Source organism: Anser cygnoides, chromosome 1, assembly GCF_040182565.1.
Source record: "Anser cygnoides isolate HZ-2024a breed goose chromosome 1, Taihu_goose_T2T_genome, whole genome shotgun sequence".
NCBI classification, from domain to species: domain Eukaryota; kingdom Metazoa; phylum Chordata; class Aves; order Anseriformes; family Anatidae; genus Anser; species Anser cygnoides.
Window position 1 is genome coordinate 208,701,807 of NC_089873.1, and position 27,711 is coordinate 208,729,517.

Below are 27,711 nucleotides of genomic sequence, written 5' to 3' on the forward strand. Positions count from 1 at the left end.
GTGTGAGCCGCAGGTGTGCGTGTGGCAGGTGTGTTAGAATAAGAGTCATTAAGGTTGGAAAAGCCCTCCAGGATCATCTGGTCCAACCATCCCCCTACCACCAATGTCACCCACCGAACCATGTCCCTAAGCACCACGTCCAGCCTTTCCTTGAACACCCCCAGGGATGGGGACTCCACCACCTCCCTGGGCAACCCGTCCCAATGCCTGACCGCTCTTGCTGAGAAGAAATGTCCCCTCATTTCCAACCCGAACCTCCCCTGGCACAACTTGAGGCCGTTCCCTCTGGTCCTGTCACTGGTTACCTGTGAGCAGAGGCCGACCCCCAGCTCCCCACCCCTTCCTTTCAGGCAGTTGCAGAGAGCAATAAGGCCTGCCCTGAGCCTCCTCTTCTCCAGCCCAGACCCCCACAGTTCCCTCAGCCGCTCCTCATTAAGGTTGGAAAAGCCCTCCAAGATCATCTGGTCCAACCGTCCCCCTACCACCACTATCACCCACTAAACCATGTCCCTAAGCACCAAGTCCAACAAAGAGTCATGAAGGTTGGAAAAGACCAACCTTAATGGTTGGGTTAATGCAGTCTCCTCCTTCTCTGCTGCTTGCTGGGAGAAGAACCTTTGACAGGGTGCCAGAAGGAGACTGGAGGCAATACGTGGGCGTCTCCAGTAGAAGTAAAGCTAAAAATAGGCGTCGTCCTCATGCTGCAGGAAGTGGCAAGGTTGACTTTCAGGGCAGGCCTCGAATGGCCTCAGATGGCCCGGAGAAACTGAGAGTTCCTCCATTACAATATGTTTTTGTTTCTAGTGACTGAGAAGGAAGAGCCCACTGTGAGGTAATTGGCATAAGTGCGTCCTGTTGCTCTGAGGCTAGGGCTGAGCTTTCCTTCAGTCTCTACCCGTGGTGATAATTCACAGTTTTGTGGCAGGGAGTGGTTGTTCCCCTTTCTGTGAATGTTTTGCAGTGGAGAGAGAGAAATATCTGGGGGGGCTCCAAGCGCACAAACGGTTGTAGCATGTGTCCTTTAACATACAACTTCAATTTTCGCCACGTGGAAAGAATAGAAGTGCATTTTTCTCCTTTTCCACCTCTCTGTCACTGGTGTTGCAGTTCTAGGAGTGGCGAAATCTTGCTTTTGTGAACTGTAAAACTGAAGCAGTGCTGACAGCAATTGCCTCTGCGTACTGCAGTTAAGCACACCTGCCAAAAGAGGCAACTGTAAAGTATTTCTAGGATCCTGTATTCGTACCACGAAGTGGCACCAGAGATGATAACTTATCAGACCTTGTAGCAATGACTTTTGACCGATCAAGATCTGCACGATTGCCTTTCTTGCAAGAAAATAATACACAAATATATTGCTTCCAAGCAACAAAAGCGAACCCTTACTTTTAGTTGAAGGTCAGTCTACCGTAGAAATCGAAGTTGCAAAATACAGAATCATTTCTCTTAGAGGGCGTGACATGATGAACTAACTCTTCCTTGTTTTCAGAAATGTAGGACCATTGAGACATCTGGTCTTACGACGTTTGGGGATAGAGGAGCGTTTAGGAGGCTCAGCTTCCAAGGGGATCATTTGGCTGTGAGAAATAGGGATGTTTTTAACAGTAGGGAAACAAAACAAAACCCAACAGTTGAACAGTGATAACGTAAAGAAAGGAAATGAATAAATGGCGGAGTAGTTAATATTTGGCCTTTATTGTTTTTACAAGATTAGATGTCAAGAAATGTGAGGCAAGGCAGGAGATGTAATGACTGCAATAACCTTACATAAGTCCTGAAGCAACTTCATGGAAAAGCAGTTGATTTTCTCAGTAGCAGCCTTCAGTATCCTAAAACTGTAATATAGAAGAAAAAAAACAAAACAAAACAAAAAACAGTTATATCCTTCATGGGTAGATTTTGGAAGAAATTAAGGCATGTCCTGATAGAAGTAAGGATCAAAATAATGAAGTTGTCATTTTGTAGGTGGGAGCTCCTGCTTTAGGCAACAGGGCTCACTGCTAAGAGGTGATGGTTGAAGGAACATTTGTTAATTCTCAAGGCCTGAAAAGTGATTGTGCTGAAAATACTGAGTAATATCAACATCTGAAAATCACGTACTGCCCCAGCCTGTGTCGAAACTTCCCCCTGCAGGTTTGAAGTGCCACTTTCCTTATGCTCCTGATATGCAATTGTGGAGAACATGTTCAGTGCAGAGCTGGATTAGTGAAGCTTGGTTTTCTATAACTTTATGTCCTACACCTGTAACCGCTGTATTAATTCCAGCTTCTGTTTGTTAGGGATGCCACCATCACAATAACCTCTGATCTCTGTTGTCACTATCCTATAACCTCCTACTTCAGTAATCTGGGGTCTAATAGCTTTACATTTTATTTGGGAATAATCTAAGGATTTAGTATTGTGCTACTTCCTCTACTTGCATAGTGAAGCCTGTGCATTGTGCCTACTCTTGCAGGTTGCCAGAGAACATCCAAATTATTGCCAGACTGCTTCGGAGCCTCAGACAGTTGCTTGAATAAGGGGTCAAACAAGCCACAGCTACCTGCTGGACCAACTCCAAGCAGTTGCACCCTCCTGGTGTACTAAAAGGGTGTTTTTCTGTGACCACCAGATGGCAGTGTCATTCCAAGCAACAGCTTTGGTGTGCACCTACCGCAGTTTTATTTCGTGTCCTTGTCACCGATAGGTGAGAATAAGGATCTTCTAGATCCAGGTGCAAGCCCTTAAGTTTGTCATTTGTAAAAGTGCATGCTCATATCTGGAATATCTTTTAAAAATTCGTTTTAAAATTTATCACTCGGTTTCTGTAAACTGAAGGAGTTTGGCTCATCTGTTTCTTCTTCCCTGTGCCATGGCTGGCTCTGCATCTGATTCCAGGTCCTCTTTGTGTCTTCTCTGTCCTCTCCTCCACGTACCAGATTTCCCTTCTGCTCCTGCCTGTTCTGTACCAGGATGTTTGTAGCTTCCCTTTTCTCTTATACTCTGTTTACTCTCCATTTCAGAGTCACTCCACATCCTTTTCTCCCCTTTTCCTTTCCACGCGTACCACTACTTGTATTTTCTTGTTTGTGTGTCTTCTTATGTTCCTTCTCAAGCCCCGTATTTTCTGCTATTTCTGTAGATGTTATGCAGTTAACTGTTCTTAGCTCTGTATATGGTCTGTTCCCTTCCTTCCTAAAATTCCCCGATCTGCTTCCTTTTCCTATGGGAGACTGAGTCACTCGGGGTATGAACAAGTCACGAATTCTTGGATGGATTTTGCAGGGGTGAAATCAGGCATTATTATTCAGGAAGATGTTGGCAGGCGCTTCCAGCCACTTTAATGTCAATAAACAAGTTCAGCTAACTATATAGCAGGGAATTCACGTGCCCCTGTGTTCTCTGTTGTGGTTCGGTTGGTTTCTCCCCAAATCAGTAGCTTTCCCTTGACATTTAAAACCTCCCTGGAAACTGTTAGAGCAGCTAGAAGTAGTCAGAGTGCCTCCAAACAACAACAACAAAAAAACCTTGAGCAGAGGCCCTGGCAAACCTGAGCACAGCTTTGTCACAGCTTTTCTTATAAAACAGTTGTAGGTTTGGGACGTGACCCCTTTCCAGTTGCTTTTCACAAGCAGCTGAAAACCCAGGCTGCTACAGGGATGGTAGGCGGTGGGAAAGAGCCAGGGATGATGACGTCGGGGGAGCTGTTTGGTGACTGTGAGCTTTGAGCAATCTCCAAGAGTTATTGGGGCAAGAAATGCCATGGCATATGCCTGTGCTGGCTGACTGTAAGGACCCAGCGAGGCTATTGGCACAATTCAAAGCGTGAAAAACGTATGGGTACTTTAAAGCTCTGCCAAAACCAGCTTCGCGGATGTTCCTGAGCACCACAGTTTGAGCCTGGGCCAAAGAGCAGTTCCAAAAATGCTCTGGGGCATGGTTTGGGAGATCAGGAGGGCCATCCCCACTAGGCAGTTTGTGTGCTTTCTGTGTCTTTGGGAGGCTTCAATAAAATGGACACTGGAGGTCCTGGCCTCAGGGGCAGAGACAGGTCCCAGACTCATTTAATTCACTGATGTGGGTGTATCACAGTGAGTAGGCCCAGCCACTGAACTGAATGTTTGGATGAGTACTACTACTTTTTGTTTTCTCATCGTGATATCCCTTCTCTGGAGATATTCAAGGCCCGTCTGGACGCCTACCTGGGCAGCCTGCTCTAAGGAACCTGCTTTGGCAGGGGGGTTGGACGCGATGATCTCTCGAGGTCCCTTCCAACCCCTCCAATTCTGTGATTCTGTGATTTGTTGGGAAGCCCTTTTTCCCTGAAAATACAACAAGCAATGTTATTTGACTGATTAGGTGAGAAAAGAATCTTCAAACCCACCCCCACTTTGTCTTCATTATCTCTTGATGCAACAAGATATATACAAGCTCATATACCTAAAATCACTATTCTGTAATAGACATAATTTTTGACATTATATAAAAATAGATATTTTGCTGTAGAAATACACCTGTATTAGTGCAGTACTGCATATGGATTTGCGATTTTAAAAGAAAATTGTGAATAGGGCTGGAGCAAAAATGGATTATTTGTAATTAAATGAGGACATGAAGGCAGGCACTGATGACAAAAGACCCTTAAATTCACTGATGCTGCCAGGGCTCTTGACTTTCTTACAGGTTCTACAACATTTCTCCTTTTCGCCTAAGACCCAGACCCTGAGTTCAAGTGATTATGTCTTTCAGGTTTCATTTTGAAATAGAAGTATCTAACTTTCCTGGTTTTGAAGTCAAGCTAGTGAGCATAATCCAAAAGGCTAAAAACTAAAATTAACAAGAAGATAAATGCAGAGAAAAAAAGCTCCACATTTTTTAAAGACTCTTTTTTTTTTAAAGCCCATTGCTGTTTCTTTATTTTTTTTTCCCTAGATCCTACGCTTAAGTGTGGATATTCGGATGAAATACCTACTGACTAGAGCTAGTGAGGATGTCACGACTTCTTGCAAGATTGGATTTTTCTGGAATGCAATGAGACCAAATCCTCTTCTAGTTGAATGCTGCATTCTTAAGCGGTGCATAAAATTTCCTTTTTAGTTATATTTAGGATGTCTGTCACATCAGTGCCTGTGCTTATATGGAAAGTTCTGTTAAACTAATCTGCATTTCAGGGAGTTGCTGCTGACCATTTCTCAAGAGGGGTGTGTGTTATTTTGCGTGATAATCTGCATTTAAAGTGAGAGGGAACAAATACTTACTATGGAAATTGAAAATTATTACATCTGTCTGCATCTCACTCATCCATCACTTTAAGGGATTTCACCTAAAATTGTCACAAATGGTTTAGGGGTGGGAAAAAGCAATCAGCATTTTCATAGATGTTCTGAAATATGTTCGCACAGCAGCTGAATTTAGCTTTGCTGAAGTGTATGCAGAGCCAGGATGCCCCATCATAAATGTGTATTTGTGGTGGAAGGTTAATACGTAGATCTGAAATCAGTAACACAACATTTTTTTCCAAGAGGAATGCAATCTTCTCTTGAAGTAACGTTGATTACTTATTAATTATATTAATCTCAGCATGGCTGTAAAAGGTTCAGAGATCCTTTTACTTTCACAGCAATGTGTTTTTATTTCGCTTAGGTTTTGTTTCAGGTGTGAGCCAAATGAAAGGCACGCCTTCTTAGCGACAGCTCCTAGCCGTCTGTGGATAACATGGGAACATACAGGTTGGGACCCATCGATCCTGTTTCAGACAACATCACTTTATTGGCATCCAGCTATATGGCATGTCCACACAATTGACATACTTGCAAACGATTCTGTCCTGTGGATTTTCATTTCTAAATAGCTGTGGAAATTCCATTTAAAGTTGAATTCTGTTTAAAGCAGAGGTTTCCTTGGGAACTCTCTTATTTGAAGCCTCACCTGTCTGAAGTTTGAGAAGCGTGGCAGCTATATGTCAGTGACTTCTAAGTTATGTGGTACAAAACCACCCTAAGCCTTGCTTTCTTCAGCATTGGTGTTAGCCCTGTCCGTGACAGTGAAGTGATAAACAAAATCAAATCCCAAAATTTGCCTACAAAAATCGCACACCGTGCACTCCTTCATCTTTTGTTTGCCTTGTCTTGCTTTCCACTGGTTTGAAGCTTTTGCCAGAGTCCAACTAGTTGCATTATAGTCCTATATTGAACAGGGATGAAATGACATGGTACAGCTGAATGCTTATTATCTTACGATGTGTGTTGCACCCGATTGAAAACTTTCAAACTGTTTTTCCAAACTGCAGGTCTGCAGAAACAAGCCAAGCCTTAGGGTTACATGTCTCCTCACTGGCAATTACCTAATTACCTCCTAAAGCCCAAGCACTTTCTCCAGAATCACTTGCTCTCACAGTCATTAGTTTGCACCTGGCTTAGGCCATAGATGCATATAAATGTAGGTAGCATGCCTACTCATACAGCATCATAAGTCTGTTTGCTAATGATATTTTTTTTTCAGTTGTGTTTGTGGTAATCCTACAGTGCTCTTTGTATCCCTTTTTCTGCGTCTTCTCAGGTAGCTTGCTACTCCTGCAAGGGTGGCATCAGTTTGAACTAATAGCTTAATATTAAAAAAAATAAAGTTCTGCCTGAGAGAAATGTATAGCTGTCCTGAAGGACATCACCGTGTGTTTTTTTTAGTTGCTCATATTCAATCATACTTTACTTAATAGTGTAAGATAACATAGAAACATATTTCTAAGAATTGTAAATGCTGAGAAAATGGTAAAAGACCTTGAGGTAAGACGATTAGATTTCAAGTGTATTTGAAACAACAGTCTCCGAAATAACATTTGGACTGAATTTGCTGCTTCTGTTTATTATGCACAGTGCCACAGATCAACAAAAACAATCATTTTTGTGTTGTCATTTTTACCTGTGGGTGCTTTTGGGAAAAACAACCATCTAAAAATAAAATGCAGCATTCTGCTGAGCTTGGAAAGATACGATGCTGAATACCAGTTGCTATCACTGCTGCTTCTCTTTCTCTGACTGTAAAGTGCCATGGAACAAAACCAGCAAATAAATTGCCACCGGGATTTAGAGAGGCTCGAGTTAGTATTTTTGTACAAATCTGGTTTCGAGGCTGGAAAGAAAGTGAAAAGGGTCTGTATTGTCTCACGTAGCACGGAAATATATTTAAATACGCATTTGTATTTTGCTGGGCTTAGTTAGAACTTGGAGCCCAGCAGTGTTTTAGCACGGTCTTGCTTTTAGCCGAACACTTAAACCCTGTGAAAACTTTTTCAGCCTGGCTCATGCCCAGTTTTGATTTTGTTCTTCATGGAGCTGGGTTATGGGCAGGAGGGCTCACACTACTCATTGCTTTTTTACTCGGTGCCAAAGCAGTGCTTTGGCCTAGCCAAAGCAGTTCATGCATTAGGGTTTAATTGTAGGTAAGCTGTTTATCTGAGTATAAATCACCTCACCGATATACACATACACCTGCCAAGTGGCCTTCTCAACCCGCTGTCAGACATGTTCACTTGACAAATACGAAAAAATTTACCTAAAAAGTAAACCAAGTCTGCCAGAAACTTCTGTGTGGGAAACAAGTGAGCTCTTTTGTTCTTCCTCTCTCAATTTTTAGTGATGGTGACTCATTTGTTGCTTGTAGCCTCAAAAATACAATAGCAGTGGTTCAGAAAGCTGACGGGAGCTCTGCTTTTCTTTATGAACAGCTGATGAAAGATTTTAAGAGAAAAAACAGGCAACACATCTCAGAAGGATTTGAATCAGACAGCTATAGCAGCAAGCTTGACCAAAGGTGAGTGAAGAAACACATACGAAGGGAATGATCACAACTTCTAGCTGGTTCTCACGTTGTCTTCTGATGTGAAAGGCAAGATTTGGGAAAAGGAACCTGACTGATTTATGGCTGGTTTATGTTTGCAAAGTTAGATCTGTGTGACTATTGAGCATAGGACCAGGGAGGTGATCGTCCCCCTGTGCTCTGCTCTGGTGAGGCCGTGCCTCGAGTGCTGGGTTCAGCTTTGGGCCCCTCACTACCAGAAGGACATCGAGGCCCTGGAGCGTGTCCAGAGAAGGGCTCCGAAGCTGGGGAAGGGCCTGGGACACAAGTCCTGTGAGGGGCGGCTGAGGGACCTGGGGGGGTTTGGGCTGGAGAAGAGGAGGCTCAGGGCAGGCCTTATTGCTCTCTGCAACTGCCTGAAAGGAAGGGGTGGGGAGCTGGGGGTCGGCCTCTGCTCACAGGTAACCAGTGATAGGACCAGAGGGAACGGCCTCAAGTTGTGCCAGGGGAGGTTCGGGTTGGACATGAGGAGACATTTCTTCTCAGCAAGAGCGGTCAGGCGTTGGGACGGGTTGCCCAGGGAGGTGGTGGGGTCCCCGTCCCTGGGGGTGTTCAAGGCAAGGTTGGACGTGGTGCTTGGGGACATGGTTTGGTGGGTGACAGTGGTGGTAGGGTGATGGTGGGACCAGATGATCCTGGAGGGCTTTTCCAACCTTAATGATTCTGTGATTCTATGATCATGTTCCGTTTGAGCTGCACCATGCCAGCGTTCTCCGCGATTTCCTTCAGAGAGAGTCCCTCTGGATAAGGCACATTTGTTTGGCTGTTTCTGATGCCATGAAGCTGAAGCAAAAGGAAAACTTTGTCATTAGACAGGAGGATCAATTTGAGTAAGTAGCTCCCTGTGGTAGAAGTTAACGTTAGTGTAGTTGCTGTTCCTAGCACTGAGACGTCCCATGCCTGTTCATCATTCCATTCACACAATTGCTTTGGAAGTTTAATAAGATTAAAGCTTTATTAATACAACTGTTTTTCTTTATTTTCACTCAGATATGATATTTTTTCTATGGGGGATTGCTACATCTTTTGTTTGCTTATGTTTTATACTTCAATATCTAATTTTTTCAGCATTAGAAGAGGTGCTGAGTGGAGTGCCTTCTATATAGAAGTCATAATTTAGTTGTGACATGTGAGGTAAATGGGTAGCAAAAGCACTGGTGTGTAAGTCAAGAGAGATGCCGTCCAGTCCTTTTTGCATGATTTTTTGTGTTGTGGTCTTCCCTGAGCCTTTCTCTGCTTGCCTGCATTCTTCTGCCTGCATATTCACCCTGTAAACTTTTAGCTGTATGGGTCATCATTGCAATGTGATTATGACACGCAACTCAGATATCAAATGTGGTTGCTAACCCTACTGTAATAAAAAGAATTATTAACAACAGCTATCTTGGAACATTACACTAACAGTAGAAGTATGTTTCACAGCACTGTTACGAGCTGCAGTAGAAAATTACTCATTTTAATAGTTATTAAATCAACAGATAGTTTAATGCCTTGTGCAAGATGACAGAAAGGCAGATATCAGAAAGCATAACCCAGCTTGTGTATGGAGAGCACAATCTGTACTCAGACTGGGTATGATTTTATTTATTTTTTTATTTTTATTTTTTTTTTTTACCTTCAGCTGCTGCTGCATGGGTATTCTTGGCCTTAAAAGTGAGCAATAGCTTTGCTATTTGCTCTGGACATGCTGGACCCAAGCTCCAGCTGAATCAACTGGAGCTTTAAAAGTTTTCATAAGGGTAAGATGAGGGCACCGACTATCAAGAGACTTTCTTTCCTCATGATGCTAGGCATCGTCCTTCAAGACAGATAATAAGAGGTAACTTGAAGGACAATATCAAGACACCAGATCTTTGAGAAGTGGCAGGCTTGACACAGAAAGCTGTTTCAATTATTCTCTTTCTACTTTCTGATGAGTTTTAGCGTGTTGAGAGGTGCCATGTTAAAGTCTCTGAAGCCTAAACTTCCATGTCACTTTTGAATGAAGGTTGGTTTGGGGTGAGATTCAGCCAGCGCATAACTACAGACAATAGCTAATTTTCTGTAATGACACAGTTTCCCCAGAACTGAAGCTTTTGCTATAAACTCCCATTTCTCCCACCTTCTCTGATTTCTAGCCTTCAGGATTTCAAAAAACAATTCAGTATGGGACTGAATTAAGTTTTCATAAATCTTGGTAATATAGTTCTGAGAAACATTAACGGATGCCTTTCTTCTCAGTGGGTAATATTTTTCAGCTTAACAAATAAGGTCACTTCATTTTAGTTGGAGTATCATTGACAAGTTAGACTACAATGCCATCACAATTTCCCAGTCTGCCTAGTGTCAAAGGAACTCTGAACAACGACAGTTTTAACGTTGGTAGAAAATCTTTGATGGAAAAATTGACAGGAGCAGTTCCAACTGCGCCACTTAGATAAACATATTTTTTTTATTGATTACAGGTTTATGTGGTTGTAGGCTTGTTAAGCATTTGCAGCAAAGCCAGAGAGTAGTAATACAATAGGAAATATAGAATAATAAATAATTACTATTACATAATAATGATTATATATAATAATTATGTATAATAATATATAATAACAATGGATAATATTTTCAGGGCTAATAGATCTAAAACTAGAGCAAGACAGTATTTGCTAATAATTAAATTGGAAAGCAATATTGAAACAAAGGAAGACTGGAAAATTGTTTAGGAAGCACAGCATAACCTTGAGTAATAGAAAATGAGTGATGTTCGATAGTAAGCATTGCAAAGTCATATACTGGGGACTAAGAAAAAGGTTTTACAGAAGGAGAGGAGGTAAAGCGTCTGGATATGGTTGCCAGCTGATACTGTACTGCAGACCAGCAGTAAAACATGTCCCATATGAAGGCAAATGAAATCTTGTATCTCCGGTTGCTGTTTCAAAGGACGTGGAGCAAGCTAATGGTCAGCAGAAGGATGTAAACATGTACGTCAAACGATGTAAAAGAAAACGATGATGCAAGAACAAATGGAAAGACATGAGTGTAAAACGTAAGTAGAAGATCACCAAGCAAAAACCAAGCACGTTTATTTTAAGCTTATATTCCCTTGCTTCTAGTAGCAGAGAACATGAACGCATGATTCAAGGCTTCCTTTCCAGTCATATTATCAGTTATGTTCCCAGAATCACAGTTAAAATATTTCCACGCTCATTTACTGACGGTTATGCTTTTCCCTGCTAAAAAGTAACAACGTGGGAAGCAATGTTAAAGAAAAACTGAAGTTACCAATTATATCAGGGTTCTCAAGGTTGTGCCAGTACAAAGCTGACCCTGCATGATTTCTCTAAGCAATAACTATAAATGGGAAGACTGAGTTTTAATTAAGCTGGTATGGATGATTTCAGGCAGAGGATCTCCAAAATGCAATGTCTCTGCTCGTCTGCTTTGGGCAGAGTTTTCAGCCCAAGTGCCCAAAAGTAAAATGAGACTGAGCTAGGATACGGGAAAACTGGCTTGCATGTTGGAGCAAAACTGAAATTGAAGCTCAGCAAAGGGAGAAATTTTTATGTTTTCTTTCATAAGTTTAGAATACCTTAATGAGACAGAATCTGAGCCTTTTTATGAGCGAGGGCTTCAAAAAAAGGTCTTGGTGGCGTAGGATTCTGCGTCAGTGTTTGCGAAAGTGCTCACTCCAGTCCAATTCCACAATCTCAAACCGGTAAACCACCAGTAACAGGGATAATACATACTTAAAATTCCAAGACCCAGACTTAAAACGAATGAGGAAAATAGACTTGGTAACGCTACGTGGAAAATGACTGCTGCAGGTTCTATTAAAAAGGGAGTGTGGAAAAAAAATGGTTAGCCTTTGGGTGTTAAAGGATGCAATGCATGCAAAACATATTTATTAGGTGCATGAATCCCCTTGGGCGAGGTATTCAGCAAGTGCACGTAAAAAGGTAGTCCCATCTCTTTGTGTTTACAATCTAAGATGACTCCAGGGAACTTATGTAAAGAGTCAGTGGACCATAATTTGCAAATATTTACATAAATGTCTGAAATCTTATCGAGGTTATCATCACAGCTCATACAAAGACCATAAAAAGGCATCATTTGCAATAAAAATAATTATTTTCCCTTAACCCATTGTAATCTGGACTCTGTTTGAGGCTATTTATTTAGTTTCACTTAATTCTAGTGTTTTTCAGCCAAAGGTCTGTCTTTGGCTGCCCCTTTCCTCTCCACTTTCCCCTGAAATTTCAAACAGAGCTGTTCGGTTGTTTTCTAGTATGGAAAGAGGAGAATCGGTTGTTTTTCAGTTTTAAAATATTGGCAGTAACTTATCTGAGAAGCTCAGATGCTTTTGTGCTTTTTCAGTTTGGCAAAAGGATGCGTCAGGAATGTGCCTCTTGTGCCTGTGAAAATTGACCTACATTTGGCCAAGTCACAAGCCTTTGAAAAAGAATCAGAGGATCATAGAATATCCTGAGTTGGAAGGGACCCACAAGGATCATCGAGTCCAGCTCCTGGCTTCACATAGGACCACCCAAAAAATCAGACTGCAAGGATCTTCTCGTGTTCTGGGGAGACATTCTCAGCTTCTACGGTAAAATAATTCCCATCGGTGGGTGGGAGAATGACAGGGACTGAAGGAGAAGATGGTGGAGAGAGGGGACATGAACAGGAAACTAGGACTGGCCCTATAAAGGTGTTGGGACTGGCTGTGAGGGAGAAGAGACAGATTTACCTAAACAGCCTGGTGTGTGTGGAGATAAATGTATCGGACACACAAAACTGGGATGACAGGGTGAGAAACTGAGACTGAGCAAGGGCTGTTCCCTGCAGGACTGGATATTTTACTTCTCCTGCCTCTAGGCTGTTACAGTAAATTAAGAAAGAAATGCTGAAGTTCTGTTATGACGAAAATAATAGAAAAACGTAGAATAATATTTTCTTTCTTCAGGTTTGGCCACCTTACAGTGAGTAATGAATTGGAACGTGCATGAAAAAAGGAGAAAAAAAGAATGTAAGCTGCTGTTTTAAAAGGTGGATTGCTGCTGCATCCCGGAGATACCTGAATTATGGTTTTGTGCATTCACCACGGTAAGATACGTATTTCAAAAGGAGTTTCATCTTACTGAAGATTCACATTACCTAAATTCGGGGCGTAAAGACAAATGACACCAATCTCCCCTTGAATGAGTGCTGTTGTTCTGTGAACCAAATGAGGAAGCAATCAGCACCAACTCAGATAATTAAAATCTGTTATAAGGTGTGTATGCAAAGAGCGTTAATTAAGGTGGTGCAGCTGACATTCACTCAAGTATTTCCTGGATTTTGAATACTCAGATTTGCGAATTCATTAGCGTTCTTTTAGCATCCTTTTTGTGCATTAAATTAATGTTGCATGTTGTGTGTACAGTGGTAAAATCTGGAACCTCTGGGCACGTATTGTAAGGCTTTGTAGCCACAACACTGAATAGTGGTCAGAAGCCCAAGTTTTTCAGTTACTACTGACTTGGGCCAAATTTGAGCAATTAAAAAAACGCTGAGATGTATGAACATTGTTTTAGGAACACACACAGCAGCGCGTAGCCCCTGACTTGTCTGTTTAGCCTGTGTGCTTTTCAGAACAGGAGACGTGCTATCTCTGTACGCCTTCCACTCTGCTGCATTACCACCTTAGGACTCTCAATTCGGGAGTGATAATTAGTAAAAATTAGTAATAGGAAACCTTTTAAAAGCCTTAAGTGCCACTGGTGCATGTCAGAACTCCCCAGTTGGATGGTGCAGGCTGTGTTGTTAATGGACAATGGAGATTGTCCTTTAAATGCTTGTGGTTTTGGAGACCTCCGCTCTTCTTCTTCCCACCGAGTGATTTGGGCGTGCAGTAGTGACCGTGAAAAATTCTGGCTTCTCTGCTTTTCTTACAGTATTAGATAAGCTGCTTGGTTTTGTAACATTAAACAGCTAGAATCGTCTCTGGAAACGCTTGAGTGACCATCGCTCATCTCCCCAGGCAGCTGGGCAGTCAAGGACAGTCTGGCTGTCTTGTTCTTCATCCTGCAGTCCCATCTGATCGAGCCGGGAGAAGAGGGCGTTCTCAGGTCAGGAAGCTTGTCTGAGGAGCTCACTCCCTGTGGATGCCTGCCATCGATCTTCTGTAGCTGTCTTCAGGTCTCCGGGTGCAGCTCGTCAAAGTCAGTAAGTTTTTGGCAGCTCTGGCTCCCCCTTTTCCTTTAAACTTATTTGGGATTTTTAGCACAGGGAGGTCGTCGTGTCCTCTTAATTTTGTACTATATCCTAAAAGCGTTAGGAGAGAGTTAGGTAAAAGAAAAATAATGATAGATTTGTTGTGGTCTCCTTGCATGGAAGCCTGTAGAATTACACCTGGTCAAATATGTATGGCAAACCTGTGACTGACAGGAGAATTTGGCTCAGTTTGCAGGCATGTGCACGACCTGCGGGATCAAAACTTTCCATCCCAATTGAAACAGCAAGACAAGTTGTCTCATGCGCTCAGACAAACTTCGGTTTCAACAGCAGCTTGCTTTCGATCTCCAGTAAGTACCAGTGATCATGCTTCAAATGATCACTTTGTTATATAAGGGGAAAGTGCTAGTTTTTAGATCTGCAATGACTTCTCCCTGTCCCAGAAGGTGACACCACAGCAAACAAAAATAGTGGGCATAGCTAGCAAAAATGTTATCTTGCCATCAAAGTGTAAATAACACTTTGGCATCGTGATTTCACTGCTATATAATGCTGGTTTTGGGGCCACACTGCGAGAAAAAAGGGAAGTTACTTTAAAGAAAACCTGGATCTCTGTGGCTTGGAGGTCTCAGCCGTGCTAGTTCTTTGCCGCATGTTCTGCAGAGCAAGCTGCAGCGTAGCCACTGAGCCTCTCAGGCCCCCTCACCTGACCTGGATGGACGTGGAGACTTTATGACAAATCTGGGGGATTTAGAGTCAAGTGGAGATCAGGTAAAAGTAAAGGGAGTTGACCTAAATAGGTAGCATCAGAACAAGGGAACATGCTTATTTTTTTAAATAACTGATTTTTGACGAGAAGAATGGGATCTCTCAGGACTTCGGTGAAGTAGTTGGTATGCTGCCACAGAGAAAACTGAGTCAGACAGCTGAAAGTGAGGATTATAGCAAGAACGATAACATAAGCAGACAAGTTCTGAACTCCCTGCTTATTTGGGATTTTTGCATAAACAGACGAGTTCTAAACTCCCTGCTTATTTGGGATTTTTACATAAAAAGGCAAGTTCTAAACTCCCTACTTATTTGGGATTTTTCACGATGGTGTCCCATGAGCCCACTGAACTGCTCGTTTCGTTCCACGTGCTATCTAGGTCAAACTAACAGCTAGCGAAGGGAAGACTCACTGGGTGAAGGATAGGATGGGTAGGCTGGGACAGGCAAAACACGGAAAGAGAATATTTTGGCAGCAGTCCAGCAAAGTTTGTCAGACAAAACCGCAGCCTTCCCTTTGACAGTGACGGGAGGCTTGTTCTGGGGCTGGAATCTGCTAGAAGCATTCCTCGCCCTGTGCAGAGCAGCAATTTCGGCTGCACGTCTGCTCACCCTGAACACCTGCAAAATTCCAGTTAAAAAGCACTGGAAGGCTGAAAGAGGGGGGGAGCACTTTGAAACAGAGAGCTTGCTGTGCACTTTCTGCGGACTGGGGTTGCTTTCTGACCTGATTTATTTTTAAAGTTACTTCGGTTTATGCTTTTAAATTTATTTTCTTTAGTAAGTGGGCCTTGCAGCCCACTTAGTAGTCACACTGTGATGGTGATCTTATTAGTCAGCAGATTATCTTACAGGGTTTGGGGAAGAAAAAAAGGAAAGTGTATAGCCACTGGCGATCTCTGATCCAAGTTTGTTTAATAATAGCATCCTGTTTACCTCTTTTTCATGTTTCCCCCCAAATAATCTGCTCTGCATCTCTTGATTACATATGAGAACTGTCTGCTGAAGGAAATTTACCTCCTGTAGTAGGAATGAACCTCACCCAGTTTTTATAAAGGCTAGCAAAATCTTAAGTGGTCTTACTGGTGGTGTGAATGGAGTGGCATATACTCTGATGATGATGACACATTTTTTGTTTGTTTGTTTGTTTTTAATAGCTCTAAAATGTACATGTACAGATGGTGCAGAACAAACCAGAGGTTAAAAAAAAAGAGGTGATGAACTCTCGGTATCCTACTTCTTACCGTAAGTGACTATGGAAGGTCTGTATAGACCGTATTGCCTAGCTTAGGTGCGTGTTTTGTCTGCTTTGTTTTTAGGACTTAAACACATCAGCCAGAGATTGTGGCATCCTCGTGACAACGCGGAGTGCACCCAGTGTAACAGCAGAAAGGCTGATTACCATCTCCTTCTGTTCACGAAGAGAGACAACACAGTGAAAAATGATTATAAAAAATAAAATAAGCGTATTTCCAGTGTACCAACTGCTTCCTCATGGCTCGTGGTACAAAGGCATCATCCTCAGCCTAAATTTTATTGTGGTGAGAAGGAGGCTGCAGGGGTATTCCTATGGATGTTGTTAAGTTCTTCCTGTTGAAGAACAGCAGGGGAGAAAAATGTTGTTTGAGGGAGTTCCAGCCTGGTGAGCAGGAAACCGTGATACCTGGCAGACTGCTTTCCCCTGTAGCTGTGCCATTATGCCCTGCCCAAGGGCATTCAGCGAAGGTGGAGACGCTGCAACTCCTGGAGAGCGATTTCTTTGATGCTCTTGAGCAAGAAAATGCGATCACCAGTTCCCAGAGATCCTAGCTGTGACTACAGCTTACGCTATTTGTTTCAGTGTTCTCTGGCAGGAACATCTACGGATCAAGTTATTAACTTTGGAGCGTTATCCTGTTGGAACTTCGGTCTGTAAATTCACAAACGTGGTTCTCCACAATCACCAGCCAAAGTGATTTCTTTCTGGCTGCCAGTGTTTCTTGCACTTTGGATTTTCCTTCTGCACATCAGGCTGGATGCTGGTGTAGCAAGCGCAAGCAGCTCAGCTCCCGTATCACCCTTAACCCTACCCAGGATACTCGGAGCAGGCGTTCCTTTGTCTGCATCCCCGCAGGGCTGCGGGCTGGCAGCTGTGCTCCAAGCACACCTGCCTTACAGGGGATGGCGCTGGCTTGAACACACCTCACAGCCAGCAGTCTCACATCAGGAAACAAATAAATAACCAAGGGTGGAGCAACCTTGCAGTTCAGCACACCAGAAAGCCGAGACCAAAACTACACAGCTGCCTTTCCCCTGGGGTGTGCTCGAACCCTTAGGCTACATCGTCTCAGGCTCCTTTTTGGCCTAATAGTTCCTAAATTCTTTGTTACACCGCGGCAGTAATTCAGTCGACGTTTTGTTAGCCTAATTTTCTCGGGCACTTTCATGCTTATTCACAATTCTCCTTTTGTCTCAACTTAAGGCATTGATCGCTGCGGTGAGCAGTTTTAAGACTTCTCTGCTTGTGCTGCCTCTCTGATGTGGGTTACTGCCTCACAGAAGAGCTGTCAGAACAAATGTATGGTGGGGCTCCTACCTGACAACAAAGCCGAGCTCCCAGATGGCTGGTAAAGATGCATCTGAGTCAAGACACCGGATTTTGAAGAGGAGCAGCCAAAATGTAGGGACACATTTCCTTCTGCTGACTTTGCTCGAGGGATGGGAGCTCCAGCCCTAGGTGACAGCTAACAGCTGCAGAATGATAACATCTCAAGCTGATGCAGCTGTTGCTAAGTGACTGAGCTAAATTTAGCATTTTAATTTGGCAAATTTAACAAATTAATTTGGTATGCAGGTGTTAATTTATTACCTTAACTATAAATACATTTTTTTTTTTTTTTTTCCTTTTTGCGTTTGAGACTGCCTGGCAATTGTGGGTGAAAATTAATTTGAATCCCTAGCCCTGTCTGGTTTCACCATTCTTTCCTAGCTGATCCTGGGATATGATTGATGTCTTGCCATCTGATTCCTTAATTGCACTTTGCAGTGATGAAGAAAACTGTATAATACTTGAATTGCAAGCCAGTCTCTGTCGAAGCAGATGAAATAATTATTTGGAAAGCCAATCAGGAAGCATTCAAGTCTTCCTCGGTGACGTGACTCCTTTAGCTCTGTGGCTTGCTTCCTTCCGAGATCGCAAGCATCAGTGTTAAGATTAGCCCGGCATTGTGAAAGTGCTTACTCGGCGTTTCATCACCGGGACGAGCGCTGCTGGGTTTCGTGCTGCTGCTCCTCTGCCAATGTCAAACAGATTTAGGCAGAGCGAGCCTCGCGTGCTGAAACCTGGTCAGTCCTGAAACAGCATGTTAAAACAAGAGCTTGCAGTTGGATGCGCCTTGCTGTGGGGATCGGCTGAGAATTCAGACTGATACAGATACCTTGCAACTGGATACCCATGAGAATGAAAGAGCTGAGCTGAAAGAGATTAAGCAGCTCTTTGTACGTTCTTCCCTGTGAAGGGTAAAGAACTGAGGGCTTCATTGTTTTGTAACCACTTAAAAATTAAAGGGGAAAAACAATTGCTTTAGCACGGTCCTCTTGAGTAGGGTTTTATTAAATGTGCGCTTTCCAGAAGTCTAGGCATATGTGCAAAAAACAAAAAGCCCTCCACACAGAGATTGCACAACAAAACACTGTCTACCGTGTAACTTAAATGTACCCAGCCCTGGTTCCCCGTGAGCAAGCAACTTTCCCACACTTTCAAACACAGTCCACATACATCAGCAGTTGGCTCACTTTCTGCATTGTGCTTTGAAAGTTATTTACCTTTCGCTTCTGGGCCTTTTCTCTCTGTACAGCCATTTACATCGTCCCTCCTGGCTGGAATAAAAGCCCCTGTCAACAGGGTAAGTTTCAGTATCGTGTCTTCCTGCGAAGACAAACACAAAACCTTCGCGCAAAGGCTGCCAATCTGGTGCAAACAGCAATATGAAACGTTTCTGGTTTTAGCCTCCCCTATAGCTCACCTGCCTGCTGAAGATCAGATCTCTGTGTGCCTGTACCGAGTCAGGTTTTTTCTGCCAGGCTTATTTTTGCTAGGATTGTAAGCATTCAGATGCAGTTTAAAGGACTGGTCTCGTCTGAGAACAGGGCTGGGAGACAGGAACTCCTGAATTCATGAAGCATAATTGCAGTAGTTTTGCTGCATGGCCTCAGGCTGCTGGTTGAGCTCTTATCTCATTTTCCCCATCTGTAATACTGCTCAAAGGGTGCTTTGGTGATTAATTTATGCTGATGAGGTTAATTATTTGGTAAGAGTTGAATAATTCGATAAGAATCTCGATATATCCCAGCAAATGTGGCAAAAGGAAAAAGAAAATAGCCAGCCCTAAAACTGTTAATTAACAAAACCAGACGAGATGGTGAGACTCAGGACAAAAACCTCATCGTAGAAATTACTGCAGTTACAATGGTGCTTTTTGTCTAAACTGGAGATCTTAGATGAAGTTATTCTTCTACAGCTAGCACAGCTTGATGTTCCTCTGATTCCAGAGGCAGCTTGGAAGGAATGTAAAGTTAGAGGGCGGCACGTTCCTGACATCTCAGCTGTATCTTGGCGGTTTTGGGAGATCTACGTTGTACACGATGGTGCCCAGTGAAAGGGTTCATGTGCTAGTATGATGTTATTTTGTAGTTCCTGTAGGTAGGAATTGGAAATGATACGTGAAGACAGAGAAAACTTGTACTTCCCTCACTTAACACAATGTACCTAGTTCCATATATGTTCTATTTTACGACATTTTGCAAAAAAAATATCAGTTTATTAAGTTTTCCTGAGTCCTGCAGAGTGATCTGCAACTCATCAGTGATTCGGAGAGCGCTGAGATGTGCATCATATCAAAAGAATTCTGCAGGGCCAGCTCTCTTGGCAGGCTGAAAGTGATCCGCATCTCCAGCACCAGCTGGTCACACTAAAACCAATCAAACCAATTTAACCAGTGTCACTCCGCCCAGCAAAATGCCCCTGAGCTTTTCCAGCTCCCTCTACTGGATTGACTGTGGAGGCTGCTCTTTACTTGGCAAAATGGGACCTCCAGCTCAACATTTTTGGTGAGATAATGTTGCACACATTTGAGTTATCTTGTTGTTTATGATACTACACATGCCTCATGTCAGGGAGTTGCTGAAGACCTTTACACTTGAACAGAACTGCGCTGATGCTCAAAGCTGGTAGGAAATAAATCGAAATTCAGCGTAGTTTTTCCTTTGTGTTACGATTCGCTTAATTCACCTTGGACACAAAGCAAATAGGTAGGAACGAAGGATGTTGGCTTCATATTTTCACGCTTTGCTTGTGAAGCATCAGTGCAAACCACCCAGAGACTCCACGTCTGTCAGTGCCTTGCAGTTTTTGGGTTGCTATTCATGCAGCCCAGTGAGGCAGGATCTCAGAGATAAGGAAAAGAACAGGGGAAGATTTCTCTCCGCAGTTCTTTCTCTGGGGTTTTGTTCAGCCCGCTTTTAAATGGCTCAAGCAACCGAAGTGGTTCAGGCTATGACATTTTGGCAGGGTGTGAAACAAACTCTGGCAGAGGTGTTATGAGTGAAGGGCTGGTTTTGTTCTCTCTGAAATGGGTGGCAAATGCCTCCCTAGCTCCAGCCAGAACAGGATCCTCAGGGTCCTCAGAGTCGCGCAGTTTGAATAAGCTCAGCAAAACCAGCAAAAGAACCTAAATCTGTCGCACCATTACATTGTTCCAAACTCTTTTGGGCTTGCTGTTCTCTGCTTACAGTGTCCTCCAAAGCAGCCAAGAGTTTCTGGGTAGAAAAATGGGCTGTTTTCGTTAGGTTTTGAGTAATAAAGTAGCCCTAGATTAGTACTCCCTGTCTGGTGTCTTCTTCGGACTGCCTCTTGCATTAGGTAGCAGTTTTGTGTTTTTTTTTTTTAAACCTTGTACTGGAAGTGGAACCTCTCCAGAGGCATACTTAAAAAAAATCAATACAGAAGAAAAGCTAATTGATTTTTTTATTATTATTATTTTTATTATTATTTTCCTTATAAGATAGCCCATTAAACTTGGGCAGTCCCTACTGAAAGGCAAGTTTACTGCATTCTTTTACCATGTTATTTCAGCGTTGTCTCCCTTATTGCCTTGATATTATAGCTTTCTTGTTTTATTTCTCCCAACTTATAGGTTAAAAGACATTTTTAAAAATAATATATCTGGATAACTTGTACTAATTTCACTTGTAGCAGTGTCATTCTGGATTTCTTACTGGTTCAACAGGAGTTGTTGATTTCAAATTACCTGTAAATCTGTGTTTTTTCCGGATTGTCACAGACAAGTATTTATTGAATCATTGGGCTATAAGAAAATAGAATAAAAGGAATAGAAAATTATAGAAAAGTGATTCCAAGTGTGCGTTACAAAAACATCAGAGCTCCATAAACTGACTCCTGGAAAGAAATAGCACGCTCTGTGATTTCTGCGGGTATTTCACCCGTCTGGAGACACGCTCTCATGTGCTAGGGATGTTTGTCTGCTTCTACCATGCTACTTTCCATGCTTCCTGCGCTGTCAGCAAGTTCCTTCATGCTCCAAAGACCCAAGTGAATGAGCAGGACGTACGAGCTTCCCCTGTTGCCCTCACCTCACTTCTGCCAGCCTCCCAGCGGAGCCCCTCTGGCTCTCCGTGAGTACCTCGTTCCTCGCCTGAAGTGCTGCTGGGATGAATGTATTTCACAAATCAGAGTTGCTCTCGTGATTTCTTGTCCAGATGGAGTCCACTGATCACTAAGGGAGAGTTTAGAGTTAGCATATGCTCGCCTTAGGTTGGCTGGGTGGGATCAGGAAAGAAAAGGACTTTTGAACATGAGGTGGATGACAGGCTGATGCTGGTTTTAATATCTGAAAGCAGATTTTCTTATTCTAGCGTTCATTTGTCTCTACAGCTCCTCGCCTGCTGTGGGATCAAAATGTGAACGGTCAGCTCCTGGTGTGAATTAGCATAGCTCCAGTGGCTGACCCAATGTGTTCAAAACTTACAGGGGGGTAGGGGGAAAAAGCTTAGGCATTTGAATATCTTTTCTGTGTAAGGTTACCAATAGCTAGAGATAGCTTTTCGAGAAACAAAACTCTTCAAATCACCAAGAAAACACACAAAGTCTAAGTCAGGAACATGTACAGCTCCACAGAAACTTACAGTGCAGGGCGAAACTCCACCCGATCTCTTTAAGCTTGAATTAGCAGCATGCCTCAAAACCGGGATATATGTGCTTAGATTCCGCTGTTAGCTAATGAATCAAAGCCTGACCTCATTGTTAAGCCATTACCCATCTGTATTTTATGACTTCCAGAGATACATAAGGCTTCCAGAATCAACTAGTCACTTGTGGCTGCCCTAGTATTCATCCTGACTTGCTGACTGCTCACCAAAGCACTGAGTGCTCTTAGCTGTCACTGTGCAATTTCCTGGCTAAAGGAGATCTGGAATGTAAAAGTATTCATCACCAGAGGTTTTGCTGGATTCCAGGCCTTCAATGAAGCAGTAAGAGATGATTTAAAGTTGGAATGGCATAAAGATGCCTCTGAGTTTTCAACCAGCTATAGGGGAACTCAACCAAGAAAGGAAAACCTGAATGGTTTGGGATTTAAGTGTTAAAGACTGTTCTGAGTTGTAATTTATGTTGTATCTGTACCACACAGATCCTGAGTCTTTACTGTAAGCCACCTGATACAGGAATGAAGGACCAAGTGCCATTTGGGAACCTCTCTGGTATGACGCTCTAACCATGTATGCAGAATGAAACAACTGGACGTAGCCAAATAGAAATGGTATTGCAGAAACAGTAAGTGCACGAGATGGATTTTTGATTTCAGTTGGTAAAACCGCAGACCGTGATAAGGTCCAACAAATGTAATTCAGAGCCAGGTTTGCTAAAATGGCTGCCCTGGTTTTTATCCCTGTGTTTGATCTCATTCTAGGCTGGGAAATGTAAGCAAATCAAAGTTTGGGGTGGATCCCTTGACATAAGCTGGCCAAGGTTTAAGCTGTTTCTCCAGGATGGTGAGAAATGTGTTTCCATGTTAAATACGCATGAGATGTAACATGCTACTTTCATCCATTTCAGAGCTGCTGCTGGTTTTCTTTGTGATGGCTGTTGCACACCATCTATCAGGATAGGTAAGGTAGGAACTAGGTGTTGCTGCTCTCTTCCAGTCAAGTGGTCCAGCCCTTTTGTTACTTGTTATTGGCTTTTCTGGCATTGGCACTCCCTAAAATTCATGGAGGAAAGGAAAGATTGCTGTTGCTGTGCATGCTGACACGCTTTTGGGCATTCATTTAGAAAAGACACTTGGTCTTGTGCATCATAGGTTTGCATCCAGAAACACATTTTCCACTGCTTTAGTTCACCGTGTTATCTGGACGAAGCAGAATGAATAGGAAATGGTTCTGATTTTGAAGTGTTTTGCAGAGCCGGACAAGCTTACACGATATGTAAGGCAGTGATGAATCACAGTCTGTCTTCTTCATCACTTCACACCGCTATAACAACATTATTTTGCTGGATTTCCTTCTAATTTACTGGGTGAGAAACCTCCAGGCGACAGGTAGTATGCTGACCCACTGTCACCTCCAGTTTTGCTTGCCATTACTTGCTGCTTCTCCATCTTGGTGGTGGGCAGTTTGGCTGAGGAACTTTGTGTGTGGTTATAGGACCCCTTTTTTCTTTTTTTTTTTTTCTTCTTTTTCTGATCCTTGTCCGACTACAAAGCCTTAGAAATTTTCTTTAGATAATTTTGATAATTCTTCAAGGCTTTCATGAACTCTGGCTCCTTCCTTGTAGGCTGAGGCCAACTTGTCTGTAATTGCTCGAGTAGGTTAAAGAAGTGGACAGATGATGGCAAGTGACTAAATTGGTACATTCTAACGAGTTGCTGCTCATCAGCTATGCTTCAGCCTCTGTGATTTCACATGCCCCTATGTTCCCTGTGCATCATTTCAGCCAAGACTTGGGGATTTGATCTGGATGAAAAACATCCAGTAAAAATCGGAGGTGGCCAAGTGCCCCGAGCCCTCCCAGGTGCACAATTAGCCGTGCCGGCACAAGGCAGGGAGTCGCTTAGGAGCAGAGATGCACAGCAGACTAAGAACCATCAGTGCTGGTATTGCTGACAAGGAATAAATCGTCAGGCTATGAGCTCCAGAAGCCAGGCTGCTCGCTCTGCTGTACATCGAGAGGGGAGGGAAATGCAGTCCTGATATGAACTGTAAAATCGATTGTTTAACAGAGCTGGTCTTTGTGGCTGGGGCCTGGTGCCAAGGTTCTTCCCGCAGAACACCGGAGACCCTTTTGAGGTGTAAGAAAACCCCTTTCCCCCTCATATCGAAAATGGGCCGCCTGAATTTATCCTGAGTACAAGGCAAGAAGAATCATTTCCCCAACCCCCCCCCCCCCCCCCCCCCCGAGCATTTTCTCTGCCCTGAGTACTCAGAACACAAATAAAAGAATCTGCATTTCACTCATTCCTGTCTCAAGTACCAAATTATGGTTTGCAGCAGTAGCTCTAAACCCCATTCTGATATTGTGCACGGAAATCCCAAGCACCTCTCCTTCCATATGTTTGGGAATCCTCTCTGAAATATCCAGCCATAGTTTCAGACAAAGAGTTTTGAAATTTGGGTAAATTCAGAAAGGTATATCCCAGGATACACCTTCAAGATAACTCTTTAGGATTCTACGTTACTATAGTGTAGGACAATAAAATGTAAGAATACAGTCCTGAGTGTTTTGGTGAAACCCCTTGGCAGTGAATATGGAAAGGTTTAATTGAAATGATTTCTGAATAGAGTTAACCTGTGTATAGATAAAGCCTTTTCTCAGCTCTAAGTGGCTTTAAAACACCTGTAATTAAAGTCCAACATCCTCCTGGTTATTTCATGCTGCTGTAAGTACCTTTATACAGATATTGAAACAGCCATAGCAGGGTTTATACAGATATAAACCAGCTGTACGTGGGCCAGCCCTGAAGTCAACCACTGCAATTAACCTTACGCCACCATTCTCCATTTTATTGTTAAGCAGTTGGCTAAATGTATTTGGTAAAATGTCTTGTGAAGAAATCATGTTTACGAGTACTTTGGGCCAATCTCTTGCCTGGTTTCAAAAATTATTTATTTTTAATTATCAGGGCGCATCCCTGTTCCTTAGGAGGCTTCGTGATTTAGAGTACGGTACAGGAGGAAGTTGCTCGTCAGGTCTCGACACTGGACAGAAAGGTAATTGCGTTCAGTTTTAACTCCAGCTCTGACGAGGGTTTCTTGATAAGGCTGGTGGTGGCTGCCCGTGAAGCGAGGGCACCGATACGCTGCCCTGTGCTGATTAAACACCTTTGCCTCGCGTCCAGCTGACAGCCTACACGTACAGTCCCTGCTTCAGGTGAGTTCATGCAGGCAGTCTGAGTGGTGTTGAATCAAGTTTTCAATTTACCCAGCAGAGGAAGTAATTCCGAGCGTGCCGTCCCGCGACAGGTTAAGCTCATTGAAATCAGCTCTGCTGCAGCCCAACCTTTCCTGCCAGCCCTGGCCTCGTTCTCACTTCCTCTATTTGTTTATTTTATTTTATTTTTTTTCTGGGATTTGTTTTCTGCTGCTTTAGTTCCTGGACAAACTTACCACGGGAACTGATAACTGTTGGTATGAGGGGGAAGGGCAAGACCGTGGCAGCGCTGTCGCTTAGGTGCAAAGGCAGGGCAGACGTGGTGACCTGTGTTATTTGCCTCCCTTTTGCCCGTATCTACCTGCTTCACTTAACATTTTATGTCTGTACGTCTAGACAGCGTGTTCTGAGCAGGCAGCCTCACCGTGCCCGTGAACGTCCGTGCCATCAAATCCCTCCTCTTCGTCGCGAGCACTGAGCAGAAAACTCCTCTGTGAAGTAGGGTGACAAGTTTCCAGCGAGCCTGGGATCGCGGGGAGGGCGAACGCCGATATCCCCGCGGTGTAAGGTACGCACATCTCGCCTCGTGCAGCCCAGGAGCAGGGCAGAGCCCATTTTTCCTTCTCTCCTTTTTTTTGGATCTGCGGGCACACACGCTCCCTCGCATGACGGAGCCGGCACGGCGATAGTACGGTGCGATACAAATCGCAGGAATTGAGTCAGCGCAGCGCTGCGGGGTGATCTGTTCCCCTGCCAGACTGCCACGCTGCTGGGGTGACCGGGAACGATTTATTATGGCCTGGGCCAACCCCGCTCTCCCTCCTTGCACCCCATAAAGCCGCCGGGCCAGGGGCTGGGCACCCAGCTTCGCACCAAGGCTGGATTACAGCCCCAAAGATTTCTTCCAGGGGTGAAGCTATGCTGGGAACGTGTCCCCCTTCCCCCAATAAATAAGAAATAAATCAGGAAAATAAATAATAATAAAAAAACCCACAACTTTTCACTGCTCGGGGGGGGGGGGAATGAATGGGGGGGATGAATAGGGGGAGGGAATAGGGGGACCCTGCCTCTCCCCCAGCCCCAGCAGCCCACCTTGGAGGTAGGGGGGTGGTAAAAATATAAAAATAATTTAAAAAACCACAACTTTTTAGCCCGGATTGCTTGGGGGGGGGGAGGGAGAAATGAATGGGGAGGAGGAATTAAATGGGGGGGGGGGGGGGTGAATAGGGGGACCCTGCCTCTCCCCCACCCCCGGCAGCCCACCTCGGCTGCAAGGGGAACGTGTTAGGGGGATTTTAGGGGGGGCGTTAGCGGGGCGGGGACCAACCCCCCGGAGCCAGAGGCAGGGACAAAGGCGGGGAGGGCGAAGGGAGGCGGCGCCGGGGCGGCCGGAGGGCGGCGTGGGGAGCGGAGCGCAGCGGGGCCGGGCGGCGGCACCTTGCAGCGGGCAGGAGGTGAGTCCTCTCCTCCCTTTCCCACCCGGGAAGGGTCGAGAGAAGGGCTTTTTATTTGTCTTTTTTTCCTCTTCTTCCCTTGTTTTTTTTTTTTTTAGGAAAGGGGAGCCCCCTCCTCCCCCCCCCCCCCCCCCCCCCCCCCCAGCCCGGCTCCCTCCTGCCTCCCCGGCTCGGTTGTTTAACAAAGGGGTTTGGCTCCAGCCCCGGGTTGTGCAGGGTTTTTTTTTTTTTTTTTGGGGGGGGGGGGGGGTGTTAGGGGCAGAGGATGGGGAGAGGGAGCTCGGGGTTCAGCCCTGGGGTTTGTTCAGCACCCCGTCCTGAATGGGTGACCCCAAAGAGGCGAGGAGCCGAACCCATGGGGGGACGCAGCACCTTTGGGGTCCTTTGGGGGTGGCTGGTGAACGGGGATGAGGAGGTGGGAGTGTGTCTGGCCTCATCCCCCCCACCCCGCTCCACGTGCGTGTCCGAGATCGTGGCTTTTTGCCATTAAAGTCCTTAAAAGCAAAGCTGGGCTTGGGATCGGGGCGTCATTCACGCTGGAAGGGACCTTCCGAGGTCTCCAGCATCCCGCTCGGGGCTTCTGCCCGTGAGCGGGACAGGAGGGACCCTGCGGGATGGCTGCCACCTCTGGGTGCTCTTCGGAGAGCCCCAAGGCCGAGCTCCTGGGGCTGCAACTCTCCTCCCTTCCCTGTGTCCCGATCCTCAGCTCTCCCACGCCTGCAAAATCCCCGTTCTTGCTGCTTTTGTTGCTGGGCTCGAGCGATCCCGATAAACGGGGAGAGCTGCCTCCATCCGCCTGCGTGCCGTGGTGTGTCGGCTCCTGCTGAGCGTCGCTGCCTCTTGATTCACACCTCACCTCCAGGAGGTCTTCTTCAGGAGCAAGATTTATTAATAAATAGATGTCAAGACCTCACTCCTTGCTGGGGACCTGGGACCGGGCGGAAAGCGCGCACTTGATGGAGTGATGAAGTACACCGCGTGTCTCTACATATTATATATCGTATAAAGAACAATCGTAAAAAGATGTTCAGCCGAGCTTTTTAAAGTGAAAGC

At 44.4% G+C, this 27,711-nt stretch overlaps 1 protein-coding gene and 2 long non-coding RNA genes across 9 annotated transcripts in view; all 3 read left to right on the top strand.

Annotated features, from left to right (window-relative positions):
* Nucleotides 1-7,474: 7,474 nt before the first annotated feature.
* On the top strand, nt 7,475-18,449 carry LOC106039897 (uncharacterized). Of its 7 annotated transcripts, none has more exons than XR_010828462.1 (7): nt 7,475-8,663; nt 10,747-10,852; nt 12,181-12,427; nt 12,767-14,007; nt 14,245-14,366; nt 15,942-15,998; nt 16,104-18,176. It is a non-coding gene; the product is annotated as an uncharacterized lncRNA (long non-coding RNA). The 7 variants fall into 7 exon arrangements; XR_010828459.1 differs by lacking the exon at nt 15,942-15,998 and having other exon boundaries at nt 7,478-8,663; nt 12,767-12,906; nt 13,737-14,007; nt 16,104-18,449; XR_007160218.2 differs by lacking the exon at nt 15,942-15,998 and having other exon boundaries at nt 7,479-8,663; nt 12,767-12,906; nt 13,823-14,007; nt 16,104-18,448.
* A 1,931-nt stretch (nt 18,450-20,380) lies between these two features.
* Nucleotides 20,381-25,289, top strand: LOC136789649 (uncharacterized). Its single transcript, XR_010828463.1, has 3 exons — nt 20,381-21,456; nt 22,121-22,947; nt 24,957-25,289. It is a non-coding gene; the product is annotated as an uncharacterized lncRNA (long non-coding RNA).
* Nucleotides 25,290-26,541: 1,252 nt separating this feature from the next.
* Nucleotides 26,542-27,711, top strand: part of PAK1 (p21 (RAC1) activated kinase 1) — a 73,800-nt gene continuing 72,630 nt past the window's right edge. The window contains exon 1 of the mRNA XM_066989981.1: nt 26,542-26,658. The gene's annotated coding sequence lies outside the window, so the exon portion shown is untranslated. The remainder of the gene's footprint in view (nt 26,659-27,711) is intronic.